General features: G+C 41.2%; 1 protein-coding gene across 2 annotated transcripts in view; it reads left to right on the forward strand.

Moving 5' to 3' along the window:
• NCK2 (NCK adaptor protein 2) overlaps window positions 1-18,489 on the forward strand; it is a 69,906-nt gene that overhangs the window by 12,709 nt on the left and 38,708 nt on the right. The window contains exons 2-3 of one of the 2 annotated variants that reach the window (XM_053384259.1): window positions 15,351-15,421; window positions 17,875-18,034. The gene's annotated coding sequence lies outside the window, so the exon portion shown is untranslated. The remainder of the gene's footprint in view (window positions 1-15,350; window positions 15,422-17,874; window positions 18,035-18,489) is intronic. The other variant, XM_053384258.1, reaches the window with a different exon arrangement.

Genomic DNA, 18,489 nt, shown 5'->3' on the forward strand with positions numbered 1-18,489 from the left:
AATACACCAAAAGCCACATTCCTCTATGCTGCTGTTGTTGAAATGTAGCGATGTATCATTTCTCTTAACTACAGTCAAAACATTTTCCTGGCAAATGTCCAAGGATAAACAGCAGAAGTCAATAACCAAAGTCTTCAGCTGTGGGAGAAAGTTTATCCTGCTTAAAGTGTGTATAGGCCTCTGAAATGTGTTACTTTTAATTAAGCGAAGGACAAAACTCCATTCTCGAACAGTATCACAAGCAGTAAGGGACGGATACTTTAGCCATTGAAAGGGTCTTAAGTTGACTGTTTAGCCAATTTGCTTTTTAAAAACAAAAACCAAACTTATTGCACATCTGTTGAGTAGAGATATGAAATCCTGGGAAATAAACTCTGGGAACATTCAAGGAGGGAAATGGTCCTTACTCATTTGTGTTTCTTCTCAGAATTATTTGAAAAATTGGAAGTTTGGGGGAACACTTAAAAACCTTTTGAAATATATATTTTTAGAATGAGTACAATGTTTTTAAACACTTTAAAAAATGTAAAATACTCTATGGCATTAGAGAATCACAATCCTGGCATACAGCTAACTAGTCAAAGATGCATTTCTGTACCTAAAGGGTCCTGCCCTCTTCCTGACAGGAGTATAAAAAACTGTCATCGCACATGAAGTGCCTCTTGCCTTTTTCTAGTGACTTTTGATCTAGTTTGGAGATGCTGGAAGCAAATAGCCTGCTTCGGCTTTCCTGTTGACCTACCTCTTCATGGTTAACCTTTTCCATGTCTCCTAATCACCCTCCTACACATTGGGAGTCAATCAGGTTATTGCCCTGCCTTGCTGGGTAATTAAAAAGGTCAGAAGAAAGCAGGGCAGAAACTGCAGAAATTCTCCTTATGGGTGGCAAAACCTCAGAGGAAAAGATTCAACCATTTGGGTGACTTGTACAAGGAAGTGGAGCACAACTGGGTATATTCACAAGTTTGTTGGTATGAAACCAAGTCATTTATGGTTTTAAATAGGCCAAATGGTACCATTTTATATTTTAATTAAGTTAAAAGTGATGCATTTCATTTGTTCGAGCAACTAATAAAGTTTTGTTTGGATAAGGAAGTAAATATTGCACATATCTCCCCCACTACCCATTTTGTGTGTGTCCTCCCTCCCAACGAAATGTGGTGGGGAAATATGGTATGGGAAAACAAGTTTTTCTCCACAGCTTTAAATGTTTCTGGAGATTTTTACGTTTCTACTATTAAGATGTGATTCTATCTTCCATTTTCTCATCTAGCGCTGGGTGCCCTTGGGCTAGTCACACTTCTCTGAAGTCTCTCAGCCCCACTCACCTCACAGAGTGTTTGTTGTGGGGGAGGAAGGGAAAGGAGAATGTTAGCCGCTTTGAGACTCCTTCGGGTAGTGATAAAGCGGGATATCAAATCCAAACTCTCCTCCTCCTCCTCCTCCTCCTTCTTCTTCTTTCCTTTTTCTCCCATCATCCACCAAAATCAATTTGGACTTCTTTAACGTGCAAGTAGATTGTGCCAGTTTGTCACTTAACAAATATTACTTATAAAATTTGGCAATCCCACATATTCAGGATGGGATAGAGAGATACTTGGAATTTGTCCTTTGACAAATGATCTAGAGAAGGAACAAATGCAAATGATCAATTATTTTGGTTCACAACAAATAGTGAGCAACGCAGAGATTATCTTTAGGTGTGACTGTCCGCCTTACCATATGGAGCCAAACAGCTGCATTCTGCAGCAAAGATAAGAAAATTTCCTTCTATTTTTATACTATTCATTGGGGAAATGTGTGTGTATATGATTGGGAGAAGATGGCGGGAGAGAAAGCTGTTAGCAATCTTAAGGTAAAGGTACCCCTGCCCGTATGGGCCAGTCTTGACAGACTCTAGGGTTGTGCGCCCATCTCACTCAAGAGGCCGAGGGCCAGGGCTGTCTGGAGACACTTCTGGGTCACGTGGCCAGTGTGACATCGCTGCTCTGGCGAGCCAGAGCCTCACACAGAAACGCCGTTTACCTTCCCGCTGGTAAGCGGTCCCTATTTATCTACTTGCACCCGGGGGTGCTTTCAAACTGCTAGGTTGGCAGGCGCTGGGACCGAGTAACGGGAGCGCACCCCGCCGCGGGGATTCGAACCGCCGACCTTTTGATCGGCAAGCCCTAGGCGCTGAGGCTTTTACCCACAACGCCACCCGCGTCCCTATAGCAATCTTAGTTCTTCCCTTTTTAAACAGTGGCAGTGCCCTTGACTTCCCCAAACTTCTCACATACTCAAGTTTTAGGCTTGTTCTTTTAGGTGTAGTGCTCTTAAACACCAAGACAGCAACATAGAATGGGGAGAATACAAAACCTATTTTTAGTGGCATGCTACCACAAGCAACGGGGATGCGGGTGGCGCTGTGGGTTAAACCACAGACCCTAGGACTTGGCAATCAGAAGGTTGGTGGTTCGAATCCCCACAACGGGGTGAGCTCCTGTTGCTCAGTCCCTACTCCTGCCAACCTAGCAGTTCGAAAGCACGTCAAAGTGCAAGTAGATAAATAGGTACTGCTCCGGCGGGAAGGTAAATGGTGTTTCCGTGCGCTGCTCTGGTTCGCCAGAAGCAGCTTAGTCATGGTGGCCACATGACCCGGAAGCTGTACGCCGGTTCCCTCGGCCAATAAAGCGAGATGAGCACTGCAACCCCAGAGTCGGCCACGACTGGACCTAACGGTCAGGGGTCCCTTTACCTTTACCTTACCACAAGCAACAGCAGAATTTTGAGTGGTTTTATTTTGTTTAATTTTATTGCATTGGTGGTTTGTGGGTTAATGGTTTTTGTAACTTTAAATTTCTTTATATACCACCCTGAAATCTATTTTTAGATGATGGGTGGTTTATTTATTTATTTTTTTAAGAAATACATATAATGCAAGTTGGTGCCTTTTGTCTGGAGTGAGGATAATTTACCTGAGGGCTGGCTTTTTTTTGTGCCATCCCCTTTGCAACTGTAATATGCGTGTTAGTCCCAAAGTTATGCTGAACTTGGAGGATCACCTGACCTGAATGATGAGACTAAAGAACCAAGTTAGTAATTGAAACTGAATCTTTTCAATAACCTGAGGCCTTGTTACATTAATTTACTGTGCTGATCGGAGTAATATGAGCACTCGAGTGTCAAATCTGAAGAACTCTGCTACAGCAGATCTCTCTTCAGGATTCCCTGGTGCCTGTCATTTAGATGCCATCAAATGTGTGCACTTCATGATGAGGGCTCTCTTTGTGAAATTCCTGTCTGTAGAAAAATTCCATTCTGAAGCCCTAACTAATGGTATGTAATTTGATTGCCACTTATTGATCTTTGTCATGTAGAAAATATTAAGTTGATCAAGGATTGTTTCACTTCATCATGAATCCCTTGCCTGCCTTGGGAATAAAAGTATAAATCGCTGTGCCGATAAGAGGTTTCATCTCAGCCTCTGTTCCCCCACCCCCAAATTCTTTATTTCTTGAAAATGGAATTTAAAATTGAATTTTGGATATATATATATTTTCCGTGTAAAACCTCAGCCACTGTTAAAACATGTACCTCCAGCACAGAGAAATGCTGCTTCTTTTTGCATTTAGTGTTTAGTGCGAATTCGTTTTGCCCCCTCCCCTCCAAAAAAAAAGTATTGTGAAAGTTGTTCCTAAATTTAGACAAGCAAGGAGATTGTGTTCCAATTAGGCAGTGAATTGAAAATGATAGATACTGCAGATAAGAGCTTTCGGTAGTGCATAGGTTGCTCTCTGGGTGGTGAGTTCCACTCCACAGTGTTCAGGTTATATAAATATTTTAATGACTTTTTTCATCCTTTACATCAAAACGAATGCTGCTTCCACCTTTTCGTTTCTCTCTTCCCTTCCCCCACTCAGTAACAGAGCTGTGATCTATTTACAGTAAATTGTCAGTACATTGTTGCTCCAGCTGTTTGTGGAGCTTGTTTTGCCTTTTAATTTCTTAGTATGTCATTGTCTTTCATATTTAAACCTCATTTCTCTTTGGTCTCAAAGCGTAAACTATTTTTCACTGTGCTTTCTGTGCAGCCTTTTTTGCGGGAGTAACAAAGCTGCTCCGAAATGACAGATACCGGGAAGAAACGAACATTTTAACAAGCTTGCTTAGCTGAGAAGAAGATAAAATGATTGTATCACCTGATAGGCCTTAGGGATAAAAATGCAGATGCTAAGCCACTTGTTTTGATTGGTTAAAATCAGGAACAAGAAATCCTCTCCTCCCACGTTGATGTGAGTAAATATGGATTCCAGAAATGCTTGGAAGGATCAGGGAACTTAGAGATGTATGCCATTCACAATCTGGCCAGCATTTACCCTTCTATCCCAGGAAGAATCTATAGAAATCCAAATTCCTTTAATGCTATGTCAATATTTCATCTTCATAACATTCACTTTCACAGTCCATTAAATGGAGGATTTCTTGTGGGAACAGATTGAACTAGGATGGCTGACCATAGTATTGGCTCCCTTCATCTGTGTATGCACTAAGGAGTAGCTGCTTTTTAAGTTCCTTATAGCTGACAAAACTTCTCTCACCAGTGAAATGTACGGTGCTGGCTATGTGCTCCCATTAAATCTTTACAGCTTCTTTTTGAACCGTTCATGTATGTCAGGGGTGGCTAACCTTTTAGGCTCCGTGGCCCAGATTGGTCTTGTGGGTAAAATTTATGACAGTGGATCTGGGCTGCCCACCTGTCAAACAACCTGGCGTTGAAGCAGCATCAGGTACAATGCAGTTTGCAAGGTCCTTCTTAAAGGCAGTGTCACCCCCTTCATTTTAGCAGGGGATTTCATGAAAAACGTTTCCTGAATCATGAAGGGGTTTGCATGAAGTCCTGCCAAACTAAAGAGGATTTAACTCCCTGCTCATCACCTTAAATCCTGCAGATATGGTTGTGTGCCTTTGCTCCCTGCTGCGAATAGGCAAGCAGTCAACTCTGGGCTTAACCCCACCCCCTGCTATTGGCTGACGTCGCAAGAGATGTCACTTGATGGGCAGGTGGACATTGTTTGGAGAAGATGGCCTCATTGGCCAACAGGGACCTCTTGGCAAGCCAAGATTGGCCCACAGGCCAGAGGTTCTTACCCCCCGTGTATGCGTTGGTACAAGCTAAGCTAGTCCTTTTCACTTTCAGTTCATAGGGCTGCAGAAAGTTTATGTGTAAGGGCCTAACCCGTTGTTATATGAGCCTCATGGCTGCCACTGAAAACAGCAGTCCCCTATTGCCATTATCATCTCTATTCTGGTAATGTCTAATATTTTTTGGCAAAGCGTTTGAAGGGTTTTACCTCAGGAAAACATTCTGTTTCGTTAAAAACAAAAACCACTCCTCCCAACTTGAAAATGAGCACAGAGCAAGGGTTTGAACTTCTTTTGGACCATTACAGTGAGAACACATGCCGCAAACTCCTTAATACTAGGCCAGACTATTTGGCCATATCAGCCAATAACGTCTCTTCCAACTGGAAGTGGCATGGCAGGATCTTGTGCAGGAATCTTTTGTGTTACTTGCTACTTGATGCTTTAAAAAACAAAAACAAAACTGGAGACACCAAGGATTTGACCCTTTGAGAAAACTGATGCACAGCATGTGCTCTACCACTGAAAGCACCTTGAGATTTGAACCACATATTTAGAGTGGAATCTTGAGCATGTGTATAATTTTCAATCTGGTATTTCTGGCTTCAATGAATACATACGTTGGTTCAACCTTTTCAGTTTCCCAGATGGCACGATCATCCTGCCCCATGCACTGTTCCGGTGTTTGTCATAGCGCATCCCACACTCCAAGCCAATTTCAGTGGGAAAGGGAGAGTGGCCCAGGCTTCCACCAGTGGGACTGAATTCTGCCCATTGCATTTCCTCTCCCTGCCTTGTAAAACTGGTGTGGGTTTTGAACTTGAAGCACACATTGTTTTCCGGATTGCATTCTGGTATCTTGATGTTCATTGTTGTCATAACTAAACAAGCAAATGAAATGGAACGATAGTTTGCCTGGTTTAACCACAAAGGTTTCTTTTTGCTTGGTCAGCGCGACATATCATGATGCCTTTTTGCAACTTTCCCCTCCCCAGCAAGTCATGTTGTGTGTTTGTGAGTTACTAGGCTGCTGGGGTAGGGACGCGGGTGGCGCTGTGGTCTAAACCACAGAGCCTAGGGTTTGCCGATCAGAAGGTTGGCGGTTCGAATCCTCGCAGCAGGGTGAGCTCCCATTGCTCGGTCCCAGCTCCTGCCCACCTAGCAGTTCGAAAGCACATCAAAGTGCAAGTAGATAAATAAGTACCGCTCCGGTGGGAAGGTAAATGGCATTTCCGTGGGTTGCTCTGGTTCGCCAGAAGCAGCTTAGTCATGCTGGCCACATGACCTGGAAGTTGTCTGTGGACAAACGCTGGCTTCCTTGGCCTATAGAACGAGATGAGCGCCACTACCCCAGAGTCGTCGTCCGCAACTGAACCTAATGGTCAGGGGTACCTTTACCTTTAGGTTACTGGGGTAGAAAGCGATTTAGGGTTATTGCTTTCAGAAGTAACTATACTGCTCAGCAGAGCAGCCTAAATCCTGGGGCCGTTGCGTAAGGGTTGGTTAGATGCAGAATTTAGTGTCTGGTGTTTGTTCATTTCTGCTATGCCCCTGGGCTACTATTCTGCTTGCTAGGAATTTGGTATTATCGCATATCACAATAAAAGCAAAACATGTAATGGAATTTTAAGAAGATAAAACACCTAGGATGTATGCTGACTCCAGAGTCAGATAAGATTTCATTCTATAACGCTTTAATTAATCTCAGAATGTTGCTGTCTCTTTAGATTCAGGGGGTGATTTATAAGCTGTTTTTTAATAAAATATTCAAAACAATTTGCCTTTTTCTGAGCTTTTTATATCATCATGATTATTTTGCTCTGGGAGGGCAAGGCAAGTTTGAGACTCAGGAATTCAGCCTGAGGATTCGGTTTTTGGGGGTTGGGGGTCGGAACTGCTATACAGAAATGAATAGTAGTGGTGGTGGGTGAAGGCTTTCTCATGGACTTGACTTTCCTTAAGTGAAAACTGATCTATAACACAATAATAACATTAGTTTGAAAGACAGCGGTAACTTAATGAAGGTAACATAGGATCCTAAAGAATTAATGTTCTGATTATGTACATTCACTTAGTTGGATTTATAGTGTGTTGAGGTTAGTGATTCCCCCTGCTTCAGTTTAGCATGAAACAGCCTTTTTAGGAAATTCCTTCTGAGCCTCAGGAGTGATTTTTAAGGGCTGCCACCCCCTCTGTAAACATGGTTTGAATCATAGAGTTGGAAAGGACTCTGAGGATCATCTTACTCCACCCGGCTGCAGTGCAGGAAGATTCAGTTGTCCCACATGGGGATCAAACCTGCAACCTTCTTCGAAGACAACCCCATTTTTATATTTTCAACCAGTAATATTTGAGAGGCTTTTTAATTCTGTAGCGGTCCTTTAGTGTGTTTAGTTTTCAGGAGGGAGACCTTGCATATTTATATGTACATACATGGTACCTCGGTTATCGAACGCCTTTTAAGTCGAACGTTTCGGAACTTGAACGCCGAAAACCCGGAAGTAAATGAAATGCCTCAGTTTTCAAACACGCCTCAGAACTCGAACAGGAAATGTGGCTTCCATTCTGAGTTTTCTGTTTTGAGGCTTCCGCTTTCGGTTTTCTTTTTTTTGAACATTTCGGAACTCGAACGGACTTCTGGAACGGATTATGTTCGAAAACCGAGGTACCACTGTACAGTCATACCTCGGGTTGAAGTAGCTTCCGGTTGAGCATTTTCGGGTTGCGCTCCACGGCGACCCGGAAGTAACGGAGCATGTTACTTCTGGGTTTCGCCGCATGTGCAGATGCTCAAAATGACGTTGTGCGCGGAAGCGGCAAATCGTGACTCGCGCAGATGCGGGTTGCGTTCGCTTCAGGATGCGAACGGGGCTCCGGAACGGATCCCATTCGCATCCAGAGGTATTACTGTATAGTGTTTATAAGCTTTTAATCTTGCTTTCCTATCCAAGGAAATAGAAGAGTAGAAGTCTTGACTTATCATCACAACACTTGTGTGGCATAGGTTAGCTCTGACTGTGATTGAGTCAATGGTACATCGTGAGCTTCATGGCTCAGCAGACATTTTAACTTGGGTCTCCTAGATCTCAAGTCCAACAGTCTAGATAATGTTTAACGGTGGCTCTTTAAGAGGTCTTAAGATCTGTTTGAACCTAGGTAGTTTACCAGAATCCCAGCCGTGGTACTTTACCTCTGTCATAACAATGTTTAGTTGGACCCAGAATTACCAGAATGATAACAGAATTTAAGGAAGCCCATCAGCACACAAGAAAACAAATGGAAACACATTGCTGTGATCAGATGTCTAATGTGCAGACAGCATTTGCTAAAGGTGCTTGTTTACTTGTAGTGATTGAAGAGTGATTAAAGAATAAAGACCATCTATTCAAAGACAATTGGAGACCTTCTGCTATGGAGATGTTTAACTATGGAGAAAAGTGAACAAAAGTCAGAACAATAAAACATTATTTTGTAGCTAAACAACCAGGGTGTCGAAAGAAAGAAAGAAAGAAAGAAAGAAAGAAAGAAAGAAAGAAAAAGAAAGAAAGAAAGAGACTTGCATTAATTTAAAACGCACTCTTCATAACTTCATGGCCAAACACAGGGTAGGAATTTTGATGGTTTCTCTGAACGCAGAAGTTAGGTATGCCCTCCTTCACTATCTTTTGCGGTAAGAATGCCCCCGGATATAAAACAGTGACTTAATGTAATGCATAGAAGACTTCTCAGCTACAGCATGAGTCACCCACTGTTATGTATATTCATTGATGGAGCAGACATCATTCAAATTCTGGAGCTTACTGATGCTGTGCTAGGAGTGGAATGTGTGCAATATAACATCTCAAATGAAACTATGCATACCACTGAGAGGTTTGTTGTACTGCCCTAGGACAGAACAAGCGCTTGCATTGATGTGGTCAAGGGCAGAAAGAAGTCGTTTGCAAGGAGGATTTGTGGAAGGAATTCCACCAACGTGAGCTACTCTTGAACAGCATGTAAAGAAGGCAGTTTTCTAGGTTGGTCGTGCCTGGAGAAAGACTCTTGTTTCCAAGGCCTTTCCTTCCCCAAAAGGTTTAGGCTGGATTCAGGTGGGTGACGGAAACTGTACATGGCTTTCTTCTGGCTGCCCAAAATATCAGGACAGGGAATGCAAAACTTCCCTGTTCTCTTGTGAGGCTGAATGCTTCAGCAAATCAGTCTGATAAACCAGATTAATCTTCAGCATGTATGTTTGTTAAATTTAAAAGCCAGTGTAACTATCTAAGAACATATGCCAGAATTCCTACTTGGTTTCCACTAAATTGCCGTCCTGTCTTCTGCTCTCAGACTTTGGCCTATCGACACAAGAAATCCACAAAGTTTTATTGATAAAACCAGCTGTGTGTCATCACTGAAAAGGTCGGCTCACCAGCCACCTAACATTTGAAGATGGGGACAACTTGAGAAGGTGCACCTCAAATTCTGGGTGGGCTTGTGGAATTGAACTGTTTTGGAGTACTTTCCGTTTGGGTGTGTGCACTCCTGTGTAGAGCCTTGGTTTTTTTAAAAACTTCAGTCTGACATGGTGTTATTGGAGTCTCATCAGCCCTGACCCTTGGCGATGCTAGCTGGAGAGTTCTGGTCTAACAACATCTGGAGGGCCACAGGTAGACAATACAGTGCATAGAGCTGTATGAGGACAAATTCCCATCTCTTATTGATTATTGTAGTTTCTACTGGTACAGTTATGCAGAGTTCAAGCAAGTCCCGGGAACAAATTACTGATCTTTATTCTTGTATGGATTGGTACCATGCTGCTCGTGCTCTGCTTAAATTTGGTCTGTTGCTGAACATTGCTACTTCAGGTGGAGGCCATAGGTGTCTGTTAACAGAAGATACTGTCATTTTAGGAATCTCCCTTCTGAACGGTGTTTCTCAGAAATGATGGAAGTGTACGCCAACAGTGACGTGAAAGTGAAGTGATTGGAAATTTTGTGTAACGTGCCTTAACGGTTAAGCATTCTGGTTTGATTGTTGCTCAAAACATTATTTGCTTAATGACTTAAGATGTGCACCTTGGATAACAAATTACCTTGAGCACTCATTTCCACCTAGGATTTAATGATGTTCAGGGTTTAAAGCTTTCTGTAGGCAGTGGCGTCAGTAAGGAAAGCTAAGCATGGTCTTGATCTTCAGGACCCATTTCAAAACACGCAAAGCAGGGAGTGGCTTGAAAAAGAGAAAGGAAATAGAAATATACTTTCTGAAAAGGTTTGAAGGAAAGGTGTAACCATAGCTAGCTAACTTAATTTTATCTTGGTATCCTTTGTGGAATAATTTTCTTGTGAGCAATCTAGGTTATAACATTAGTTTTGTAGCTAGACTCTTACTGAGCATCAGAATCACTTAGGCTCTATGTGACATTCAAAAATTAAATGTATAAGTCTGTTAACTAAAGGAAGTCTGGATTTACAATTTTATTAAAGTATACTAACTAATAAGGACTTCTCTATGAATCAGTATAGCCTCTGCAGAAATTAGCTGGTAGGAAATCTTTACAAAAGGACTGGCATTATCGCCTTGATAATGTTTTAATGTGAAAGAAAAGTCGTATAAAATTTTATATTGCTGGTATTCAGTACCACATAAAACCAGATACACAGGCTGCAGCAGCATAAATGCTACATATAATCTCTAACTAAAGGCAGATTTTATATATTTGGTAGGATTGTTCCAAGATAAGAGTTTTCTTTATGGGAGGATACTAACAGCACCCCCAGCTTTCCATTAATATTAGGCATATATTCTTTAATCAATTGCTCACTCAAGAGCATTATGACCAAGCGTGGAATCTTTTAACAGTAGTAAATTCTGGCATGCTTAATGAAAATCAGTGGCATCCAAATGTATGTTTGGAAGGTTTCTCAAATTGCAAAATATTCAGAGGAGTATGTTCGAATAAGGATGGATAGACAGGTCAAAGTTGTGAAAAATATTGGATTCTTCTCATTAACATCATGAAACTAAGATGTATTAACAGGGAGTACCCGACACTGCCTGGGATTTTTAAAGAATCCACCAAATACTGTGTTTTTTAAATGGATTGTGTAATTGGCCACTTTAGACCCATCATGCCAGAGTTACTTTTTGATTCGAAATCTTGATTCAAAATGGCAGCCAGCATACCAATGGCAATGATGTCTGCTTCCCCCTCCTTGGGGAATGTCTTCACAGAGTTTGGAAATGTTATCTCTAGAGGTGGCCAAACCTATGTCAATAAAGCGGCACCGTCACACTCAAGTCACCTTTTAGTGCACCGTCTTGATTCATAATGGTGTCTGGCACTCAAACACTGACCCCTCCCCACCCCCCACAAGTTTGGCAACAATGTCTGGGTAGGCGGCTGAACCTATGAAGAACAAACAGACAAACCACTTTCCAAAATATATAGTAGATAACAGAAATAGCCAATATGGTGCCCTCCAGAACAACTCTCCTCCCTAACCATTAGCAATGGAGGCTGGGATTGATGAGTGTTGTAGTCCACAACATCAGCTATCCCGGTGCAGAATTTACAAAATATTCTGTTTTGTAAGCAAATTTTAGTAACCTTTGTTATGATTATAGTGTACAGTGGTACCTCAGGTTACAGACACTTCAGGTTACAGACTCCCTAACCCAGAAATAGTACCTCGGGTTAAGAACTTTGCTTCAGGATGAGAACAGAAATCAAGCGGCTGCAGCAGGAGGCCCCGTTAACTAAAGTGGTACCTCAGGTTAAGAACAGTTTCAGGTTAAGAACAGACCTCCAGAACAAATTAAGTTCTTAACCCAAGGTACCACTGTGTTGTTTTTATTTACAATGAAAATCCTCACCTACTTAATCTGGGAGTAAGCCCTACTGAATCCAATAGACTTCTGAGTAGGCATAGTTAGAATTGTGTTGCTATTTTTTCTCTCTCTGTATACATATGCATTTTAAAATTATAATTAATCATGTGAGACAGATTTTTACCCCATGCTAATGGGGCTTGGACCAAAGACAGCTCAGGCAGCAGCTAGTCTCATTCTTGCTGGAACAAAATATGTTCCTTTCCTCCCACGTTGAGAGCAGACGAGGATGTAGCTCAGGGTTTGTGTCAGAGTTGGAACTATTTATGAAACTAATCCATATTTTTGAATGATTTCCACATCTAATCCTGCAGGACTCTCTATTTGAGTTTTAAAAGCAGAAACGACATGATTGGATTCGTGCTCAGATACTGTATTCAGATAGCTCTGAAGGTGCCATTAGATTGACAAGTCTGCAACAGCATATTGTTTAGCAATTTATAGCATTCTGTCATTAGTCTTTGACACAGTAGTACAGTCAACAATCAAAATACAATATAGCAAAATTTAAAAAGGAGGGAGCCTTGGAAGTCCAACAATAGGGGTAAGTTTGCTTTTTAATCAAGCCACAGTCCATATTGCTGCTGGATTTTTAACCCTGTTGTGTTTATTTTTAGGGTATGATAAGCTATTGTTGACTGCGTCAGCATAAAGAATCACATTGTTAAACTTGCTTAATATTCTTTATGATCAGCTCCTGGTTTTTTAATCATTCTTATGTTTCTTAAGCTACACCAATTCAAGTTTAAACCATTTTTTGCTTGATCTTTGGCTCAACCTGAATAATACGGGAGAATGACTTCTCCTTCTTAGTGAATCTGTAGTGCTTCTGCAACGTCCAGTATGTTTTTCAGGCTGCAATCCTATATGTACTTACCCAGGAGTAATTTACACTGAACAATGAGGCTTACTTCCGAGTAGACTTATGTAGGATCTGAAATGCTCTAATACTCTATATACACTTTCTCAGTGCTGTTTTGGGGCAACTATGTGGTCTTTTCCCTTGGAAGATAGCTGATTATTTGATTACGCATCTCCTTTTTGATAGGGTCATGAAAAAAGATGTAGCATGAGTTTTAGTATCCGCTTCCCTTTGAATGCAATGGTGCATTTTAACTGCAAAAGCTGTCATGGTTGAAATGATATCCTGAATGTACCTGTAATGTTCAACTTAACATTCATCACAGCAGTGTTTGTTTTTTAGAGCAAATGCCTCATTTCAGGTATATTACTGTTTTAGCATATGTGCGTTTTGTAGAGCGTCTCCAAATACTTAAAAGAACTTTTGACATGCTTTCCAATTTCTTTAACCCTTTTTACAGTTTTTTTATTATTATGTTTGATCATGAAGAGGTCAGGTGCAGAAGGTTTTAAAACCTATCCTCAGTGTCCACTTAAGGCAGCTGAAAATTACTGAGGTCCACTAGTCACAAAATGGTGGTGCAGTGGCAGAGCCATTCCAAAATTGGTGGTAGATGGAGGCAGTGTTTAGCATTTTTTAAAACTGATCTGTAATCCATCTTTAGAAATTGCTAAATTCTTCGCCATAGCATTTCCCTTTTGACAGGGAGTTCAATAACTTGGCTTTCCTTAAGTCATACCTCAAAGAGATATTTTCATTTAACTCTTTTCCTTCTCACCCCAACATATGTCTGTCAATATATTTTTCCCCATCTCCTGTAATTTTTCTCCCATTCTCCATGTACCTTACTCTCATTCCCACAAGCTGTCAGTTTCTTTCATCCTTCCTGTCTGGTCCTTTTACATTCAATTAGTATACTTGTTTCTTCGTTTTGGTGGTATAATGAATGAAGTACTATGAAGGAGAAGTTTTCTCTTTTACCAGCTCCCCACAAAGCCACATATCAGCCATGGCCTTAATTTAAGAGTCCATTGCTTTTAATTATAAAACATGGACTGTTTTCCTATACACAATAATATGCTTGCAGTACCTTAAGATTAACCTGACCTGGGGGTGGAGGAAGATTAGCTGTGTCTCTCTAATATTATAACTTTTTCTAGGAAAAGCATTTGGGTTGCAATCAGTAACTGATTCTTAGGTATTTTTCAACTAAAACTTTTAACAGCAGTCTGAAAGACCACCTCTTCTACAGTGTTATGATGTGCAGAGGGGGGTCCTCTTGGTAGCACTACTGCCCTTGGAAATTATGCCAGTGGTGGCTCAGAAGACCCTTCAGCTATGGAATTCCCTCTCCACAGAGGTGCACCCGGCACTTCAATGGTATCGCTTTAGTTGTATACTGAAGACACAATTCCTTACTCTTTCCTTTGGCACCTGAGGTATATGGTTTAGCATCCACCCTAGTCTCTTGACTGTAATTCTTTTTTAACTGATTTTAATACATATTTTTTTACATTGCTGTAACCTGCCATGGGACCTCATGGTGAAGGGATGTGTGTGTGTAAGAAATAGAATTACAGTCAATCTTTGGTTGTCGAACGTCTCGGCTGCCAAACATTTCAAAAGCCGAACACCGACAACCCGGAAGTAACTGCTTCCATTTCTGAACACGCCTCAGATGTCGAACGGCTTCCGAAGCGCGTTTCTCTTTTTCAATGAGATTTGCTGACACCCCTTTGATCCTCAGTTGTCGAACGTTTCGGAAGTTGAATGGTCTACCGGAATGGATTATGTTCGACAACCGAGGTTCCACTGTAATAGTAATAGTAATAGTAATAGTTGGGCACCTGGTTTTGTTTTGATTTGCTTACTGCAACCCCCTACATGAAATCTTCCTCTGTTCCAATGGCCCATGACTCTCAGAAGTAATCCCCCCCCACTCAGGGAGGGGGGTAGTGAGGATGTGGAGAGCTCAGAAAAGCATGGATCAGTAACTGCTTCTATGATGGCAATGCCATCTTTGGATACCATCCAATATGTCTACAGTATTGATGGGTTCTGAACTTTCTTCAGTTTGAAGCCATTTATCTGGTCTGTTGGTGCAAAGGCTGCTCCCAGCTGTAGTGAAAGAGGAGAAAGTGAGAGTGGGTATTATGGCATGAATATGAGCAAATGTAGTTAACTGAGACTAAATGCAAGTACACCCTTTGGGACTAACTGTGTGCGTGTGTTTGTGGGTGGTTTTGCCATAGTATTTGGTCAAAGCCATACTTTGGTCAAAGTCTGATCACTCAATAAAGTTTGCTTGAGTTCAACCAGCTATAGTTCCCTAACATTCCTTCTGTGTAATTTTTTTCTTGTGAAAATGGAAATCGTATCTACATTTTGGTTTACATTAATTTAAAATTAACACATGCTCCAAGTAAAGTAGAGTGATTAAAAGCATGTGTTGTCTTTAGCGTTCTAATTAAAAGCGTGTTTTCGTTTGTTTCAGAATCTTCTCACAAGCGTAACTTTGCTCAAGAGTCTTAACTTTCTGTGTCTGGATCCTGAATTGTGCCAAAGGTAAGTTACATGGGTTTCATTTGAACTAAGAATACTTCTCTTTTTCCCACTTAAAATTGCTGAACTAATTGTGCCTTGCCTCCATTTCTCAAGTGCTTTTATCATTTAGTATACTTAAGGCTGCAACCGTACTATCAGTTCCAGGATAGTGACTTCTGTCACGTTGCTCGTGTTCACTCTTAAATATGGTGAGGAATCCTTAACTTAGCTTCCTTAACTACTTGTTCCAAGATATAGTGCAGGAGGTCTTTAATGTCATGCATTCCTGAGTGAACAGCAACGGAGGCCGTACCAGTTGTGTTACTCAGTGGAGATGGAACCATCTTACAAATGTCTAGAACTTGGAAAGGATTTCTGTCCTCTCCCCTTGGAAAGGGGAAGACAAAAATCTTCCTTTGGAAGGATTTCTGTCCTCCCTCCTCACATGCGAAACCAACCCTGTGCTATGCCGTCCATCCTTTTCCCGTCCATTTTCTTTCCATCACCACTCCATAAGGTTACAGTTTCTGGTGCCTGTAAAATTAACCAAGTGTATCAAATAATTGGCTTTGCTTCCTTTCTGAGTAGCAAAGTTTGATGATCTATCTGTGCATCCTTGGATTTGCAAATGAGAAGACAGTGTTAGTTGTGGTATCATTGGTTATCTTCATGTTGTCAACATAATTCCAAATAAGTAGATTTGTAACACCGGCATTAGTAAGAAGGGAAGCAATTACTGTAGTGTAACTTTTAATAATCCCCGTGCTTCAGATGGGAAGATGCAATTGACTCTGAAGCTGATTTTGCAGGTAGCCGTATTCTGAAAGGGAATACCAAATGGACAAGGCCATTATGGAAATCTCTGGTCTGGAGGGAGTGGAAAGAAGCAGAATGGATCTGAGGGTTCATTACACTTCGATAGTCTTCTGGGAAAGAAGATGCTGAGGAGTTGGAGCAGCACCCATTAGAATTAAGTAGCCCTGTGTAGATTTCCATCAACCTAGAAAAATGTGGCTTCATTTTCTCTGGTAAACTCTGCCATCTCCAAAGATCCAGAACTGGAAAGGAAGAAGCTTCCTTCTTTTCTCCAAGGTGCATGATAAGCTTGTTTCAGGTGAAAGGGAAACTGCAGAAGTTTTCTTTCACAATGGAGACGGACTTTCTGTCTTGTAGCTAGAGGCCATCTACAGGTACCAGCCAGCACCAAAACAGTGTTATGCTTGTTAAGTTCATTTTGATACAGTTTTTTGTTATGATACATAAACCATTGTCATCAGTTGATGAAAGAGATCAGCTCTCCACAGTCTCTGAAGCTAAGTGGGAAAACTGCACCTGTTGTTTCTTATGTGGGCTGCAGTCACAAGTCATAGGATTATTATTTTTTAAGCAATTCCAAACATAGAACAAATTGCTAGTCCTGTTTTTTATTTATTTATTGTAAGTAATGTTACATGATGGATATAAATCTGGTAATGCTATCCCTATCCCTTGCCCTTCAGTATCATTTAAGAAATCAACTTTTCCTGCCTTATCCATATCATTTATTAAATAGCTGCCCCTGCTCTTCAACCGAGGGGCAAAAGGCAGAGTCATAATCCAGTTTATTTACATTCCCTTATCCCTGACTCTCAACCTTGCCTGGCTTTCACTAATCTATTCTTCTCTTCTTTTCCTCTTGTGATGTTGCCAAAGTTTTAACTAGCCTTCTTAGCTGTGTTTTTAACTGCACCTTGATGTTATTCATGCATATCAAGTTGCTCTTAAAGAGACATGGGCAGGCTGTGTTTCATTGGCCAGTTGGCAATCCTAACTCCTCTCAATTTCCTCAATCAGATTTATGATTGTGAAAGAACAGAAAAATTATGAATACTACCAGTTGTGACATTTGTTTCTATGATGCCGGAACTAAATAAGTAACTTGATTGTATTGTATCTATGCGAGATTCCCCCCCCCCACTTCCCAATTTGCAATTTTATTTAAACTGTAAAATATCTGCAGTATTCTGATAATACAGATTGGAATTCATGTTTCCCTTTCAGAGGACAGAAGGTTCGGTAATAGCATTTACAGACAGCAACACAGTAGACTCCCTTAGAAAGCAGGTAATAGCTTTCTAGGGGATTAGTAATCGGGTTTGCAGTATTAGAAGTTTCGGAGTTTTGTCCTTTGTAGGTAAGATCAAGGTTAAATTTGCACAGTTTAGAAACCAATCCCCACCCCACCCCCACCCCTGCAAATGATAGCAGCGCTGTGATGCTTCTGGAAAAAGTGAATTGAGAACAGCAGCGGCTCTTTCATGTGAAAATCAATAGGCCAAAAGAACAGATAGGGCCAGATCTCATACAAACTTCAAAGTTTCGAGACTGGCAGTGACATGCACTATATATGAACCATTATCTGCATGCTGGAGGGGATAACTGCAACGCACCAGGTGGCCAGTCAGATATTTATTTCTCTTTTCCCTTAAACATAGGACTTAGCTGTTGTAAAGGGAATTGTGTCTTGCCACCCGAGCCTGGGTGAAACCCTGAAATTCTGTGACAATAGCTTATAGACAGAGGATCAGTGATTCTGCACCCAACATGGAAATTCCCAGATCACGATGGTCTTGATTTAGACATTGAATTGGAAAGGCGAGTAAACATAATATTCTCTTCTGTTTTTATGCAGTGTGTATTTGCCAGCTGTGAAATCCATGGGACTTGGTTGATCTCACACACACCACTCATTTCCCCTCTTCTTATATAATATCCAAAATGCCACAGATTCTGTTTTGGAGAAGTACTTTTGCAAGCAGAACTCTTATTTCTCAGTTCCACCCTCTTCTTTTGTTTATATGGAACCTGTGGCCAAATGCTCTTCATTGCCTTTCTCTGCCTAGAAATGTGGAAGGAAGGACAAGGGGCATTCTTAAAAGCTGAATTCCAAGGGATCAAGGAAGGAGTTTCCTGGTTTGTTCAGCAGATTGCTCCACAAAGCAGCGAGGAACATTTGGAGTAAGGCAGAACCAATCTATTAAGTAGGCTACCCTGTGACCCTTGTGGTCTGCTCAGGATCTGGTTGGGGTGCCTAAAGTAATAATAATAAT

This window comes from Podarcis raffonei, chromosome 4 (genome assembly GCF_027172205.1).
Source record: "Podarcis raffonei isolate rPodRaf1 chromosome 4, rPodRaf1.pri, whole genome shotgun sequence".
NCBI classification, from domain to species: domain Eukaryota; kingdom Metazoa; phylum Chordata; class Lepidosauria; order Squamata; family Lacertidae; genus Podarcis; species Podarcis raffonei.